This window comes from Salmo trutta, chromosome 12, assembly GCF_901001165.1.
Source record: "Salmo trutta chromosome 12, fSalTru1.1, whole genome shotgun sequence".
Taxonomy (NCBI): Eukaryota; Metazoa; Chordata; class Actinopteri; order Salmoniformes; family Salmonidae; genus Salmo; species Salmo trutta.
The window spans coordinates 25516137-25521176 of record NC_042968.1 but is presented as its reverse complement, the minus strand read 5'-3'; positions in this window follow the sequence as shown (position 1 = coordinate 25521176).

Here is a 5040-nt window from a genome sequence, read left to right as displayed (position 1 = left end):
CCCCAGCCCCATGCAGCCCCAGCCTCATGCAGCCCCAGCCTCATGCAGCCTCAGCCCCATGCAGCCCCAGCCTCATGCAGCCTCAGCCCCATGCAGCCCCAGCCCCATGCAGCCCCAGCCTCATGCAGCCCCAGCCCCATGCAGCCCCAGCCCCATGCAGCCCCAGCCCCATGCAGCCCCAGCCCCATGCAGCCCCAGCCTCATGCAGCCTCAGCCCTAGCTCCAGCTGCCTGGCCTGCCCAGGAGGATATACACCACAGTGAGTCCTCCCTTCAGATGTAAATGACTGTCATTCAGGTTTGCGAGTGTAACAATTCTGTCTAACAGGATTCATCTTTATTCTTTAGTTTCAAGGACCTTCAAACAGATCATACACATAAGAGTGGAAACCTTAATGATACATCTATGGGGTATAACTAGAGATGGAAGAGGAAGTGAGACACCTCAGTCGCTTTTTTTTCTGGTTCAATGAAAGTCAATGAACTAAGTAGGTCAGACCCAGCTGCTATTGCACTGGTGTCTATTGGAGACACTCCCAGTGAAATTGACAAACAAACAAATTATATGGTAAGCGGCCTGAGAACTATCATCATTTATCCACCATCTTTGGTATGACTAAGCCTGCCTGCCTGCCTCCATTTTGTTTTCAGACATGAGATCACATGGTACATTTCTTCAAGAAAATTAATGAATGCATAAAGTTTGGAGAGCAATTACTCATCAGAGACGTTTTAGCATTCAGTCTGGCATCAAAATAAAAATCTTTAAAGTATTTCTAGTCCGTCAAATGTCTTTTATCTCCGTCCCGGCAGAGTTCCCTCTTTTTCATGGGACAAATTAGTCCTCCAAAAGATGACAGAAGCCCTTTAAAAAAGTGCAACAGTGTTGCAGTCCCATGATGCAATGCTCCCAGTGGTTACATCTGCTCCATTCTTTCATCTCTCTCTATTGTTAGGCGGGAGCTGTCACATTAGGAGAAGAATCATGGCTCCTTCCCACCCCCAAGTCCCCCTTTTCTCCCATTCCAGCAGTTGGCAGGGTGGCAGGCCCATACAAAGGAGCATGCACCAGGAGCACAGAGGGGAGCACTGTTAGAGGGAAAACAGTTTGGGAATTAAGGTCATTAATTTTCCACTTTCAAGGGCTGCCACACAGACAGAGATAAAGTCAGCATAAATATTCTGCCCAAGTTTCTCCTGTTTTTCTCCTCTCCCCTTTTTCATTGGCAGCCCATTTATCTCCATGCTGTCAATTAGAGGCAAAAGCAAAGAACTAATTAGGAACTGTGCAATTTTAATTAGCTGTTTTGATAATTAAACTAATTGGTTCCCTTGTGTTTCTGCAATGTGCGCCGAGCACTTTTTTGATATCTGGGCTGCAGATTTCCCATCCGTTGGTTAATTAGTCACTTTTGCATTAAAAAGGAGCCTTTCTTAATAGCCTTAATTTGCAGTTGAAAAGAGAATCTACCGTCAATAATTTGTGTAATTGGTAACCGTTTGATTGTAATTTAGAGGCACGGCCGGACAGCTCGGCATGTCTAATTCCTAATGACTGGGATTAAAGTTGGATTAAATGTTTGGGAAAGGGATTCTCTCTCTCCTACCCCCACTCCTCAAATGACACCTCATCTATTTTAGATTGGTTCTTAAATTCTAAATGAGTAGGTGTACAGAGGTTTTTACTCACTGTGTATTACTGTTGGCACTGTCAGTGTGAGAGTCACGTTACCACTCAATGTGCCCATACTGTGTGAATTCCTTCTCTGAAAATCTTCTCCCAGCTTTAGAGCTCCCAGGACAAAGTGGAATGTGGCTTTAAGTGTTCTCAGGAACTGCAGAGTGAATTCAAAACATCCTCAAAGACAAGTTTGTGTGTAAGAATCAAGTGACAATATACAATGTTCAGCCACTAGGAGGAGCTGCACCTTAACTCTCTTCAGAGACCAAAACAAATGTGGGTTATTATGGTTCGCTTAAAACGTTTATTTGAATGACGTGCATTTCTCAAACATGATAAAGTATAGCAACTGCAACATACAGTGGCAGTGAACAAATCAGTTCAACATCTCACCAAAACACCTCGTTCACTAACACCTGCTGGAGTAAGTAAACCCAGCCTTCCCCTGGAGGCCCCAGGGAAAATGGGATCTATTCACTGCATATGACTTTTGTATTTTATACCTTAAGTGTCTTTCTATGAGTTGATCGAGCATACAACCTCAGCAACATATCTGTAACCAATCCATACGGAGATGATGAGAGCAGAAGGATGATGATGATCTAAAATGAGGTAGGGCTACAGTAGGTTTCACAATCTTCTCCCAATCTTAAACATGATGTAGCTAACCTCTTTACTGCTGTACTGAACAAGAGAAAAACACATTCTGGATACGCTGGAAGTGTTTTGATTAAAAAACTGTTCATCCCACCTAGACAATTTCAAATCAAGGGCCGGGCCTTTAAAACCACACCCCTGAAGCCTTAGCCCATCGCACATAAAAGGAGAGCACTCTCCATTGAGGCCACCCGGTAAACTAAATACCATGTTTGATATGAGGTTTTAATCTGCTTAGCCATTCTGAACTAGAGAATGGCTCATCCTCTCTCTGAAACCTCCATCCAATGGCGGTGTGCCTGAGGACGAACGGGAACACAACACTGCTCCTTTATCTGATTAGGTGGGGTTAATTACAGAGCAATGTTTTGTAGTGGCTGCATGTGAGCTGCCGGTAAATAGATGGGGCCCGGCTAATGCACATTCAGAAATGAATTTTAATTAACTCTGTATCTGAGAAGCGAGCCACTCAGGGGCTTGTTCCCAGCCATCACTGACCCTGCTGTTGGCGCTGGAGTAGGAAGAGTCTGCACCATAGCCCCCCCTGTAGCCCCCCGGAACAGAGGAAACAATAGAGTACTCCATCGACAGGTGACCATTATTACATGGGGAAACATGATCTGTGTCATAGCACAAATGCAAGTCATTCATAGGAGAGCTTAATCAGGGGAGAGCTGTGGCGTATGGGCCTGTGCCTGACATGTCCTTCATGCCTCCATCTCCTGATTAACGCCAAAGTGGGAGCTGAACCTACCTGCCAGTCACATATGTCCTGTGTCCCAAATAGCACCCTATTCCCTACATAGTGCACTACTTTTCTGGTCAAAAGTAGCACATATAGGGAATATCAAATCACATTTTAATTGTCACGTGCCGAATACAACCGTGAAATGCTTACTTACAAGCCCTTAACCAACAATGCAGTTTTAAGAAAATAGAGTTAAGAAAATATTTACTAAATAAACTAAAGTATAGTGTGCCATTTGGGATGTACTATGGTCTCAGCAGCAGCCTCATTGTCTATCAGTGTATCAGTGTTTTGTTACTTGTCATGTTTTGTTTTTGTGTGGACACCAGGAAGAATAGTTGCTGCTTCAGCAAAAGCTAATGGGGATCTGAATAAACCAATAAACCAATCCACCATGGTCAGTCAGTGGGAATCATTTCAGCAGTAGCCTGACCACAACACTGTGTCATTACGCAGTACTAATATGTTAACATGGAAACACATGTACAGTTACCGTGACGTGGTAAATAGTTGGATCATTCCAGTCTCTTCATCTCTCTCTGTCACACACACATACAGACTAATAACATTCTTCTTTCTCCGTCTTTCTGAATGTTCTTTTTATAGAGAAGTGTTTCCACATTCAAATGTCAAATGGTTATTTGAAGTCAAACACTGATGACATTGAACCATGTTTTTCTTTTTTTCCCTTTTTTGTGTGATTGGATTAATTATGTGTCATTCACTTTTTCTAGAGGTCAGCAAACATACATTCTTGGTCATAAGTCATCAATCTATATGACTGTGAAGATGAAAAGTCAAGCATGTCAACCAGGGAGCTTGTGAGAGAGGGATCAGGCCATTGATTTCAGGGGCAATGCAATATCTCCCCGTATTCACTACAATCTGGCGCTCTGTGGAGGAAAACCACTGTAGAATTCACAAGAGCCATGTAATATCTGTAATACATGATTATGTGAGTGAAGTTGATGAAACACAATCCATCTCAAACACACACATTACAGGATCATTTCCACACAATGTAATTTAAATATAGCTATGGGCTTTCAATAAAGGTACACACCACAAGCCATCCACTACGTTATCACATTCAAAGTGCTTTACCAGGTCATTTTCACTGTAGATCACTTCTATTCCACCTATAAGGATAGAAGGTACTGTAGGCTTCCCAAATCAGATCAGATACTGCAGGTGGTCAAGCTATAATGGGTATATAATTTCCCATCAGTAATGAATTACATTGTAATAAAACCAAAAGTAAAGGCAGACTGAGCATAAACCGCAGGCAGATAAAGCCTGCTGACAATTCAGTATTGTTCTAGCATACTCCACTCTAAATGGATAATCTTGGTTGGATCGCCCACTTAATTGGTTACCAGTCTCCGCAATGCAAGTGAAAGTACTGCTATTTAAGGTTCCACCATTAAGCAGTAGCAACACTTTCTTTTTGGCAATAACAGCCAACAATTAAATTAGCAGATTCGAAACTGAACCTCCTATCTACCCACTAATCAAAACGCAGCCCATCTGTTGTGCTGTCTCTTATAAAATGACTGTTTTCTATGTATGATAAGTGGGTCTGGACCACACACTAATCACGCAGTTATATTCCCAGAAATATCCAGATAAATACAATAAGATATGCGATTTCTATTCTATCCTGAAAATAATGGAGAGGGGAAGCAAGAAATAATATGCACATGTAGTGCGCAATATTAAAAATCTTGCATAGTAAAACTGTCTGTTTGTCTCTGTCTCTCTCTTGCTCGTTCCTGTTCTCTCTCTGTCTCTCTCAAACACACTCACAAACACGCGCACGCAAGCACGGACATACACAGGCACACGCACGCTGGCACCCTCACTCACACACGCACACACACTGACGCATGCACACGCACTCACAGACAGACCACTCACACCCGAGCGCGCACACCACACACACCGGGACACACGCA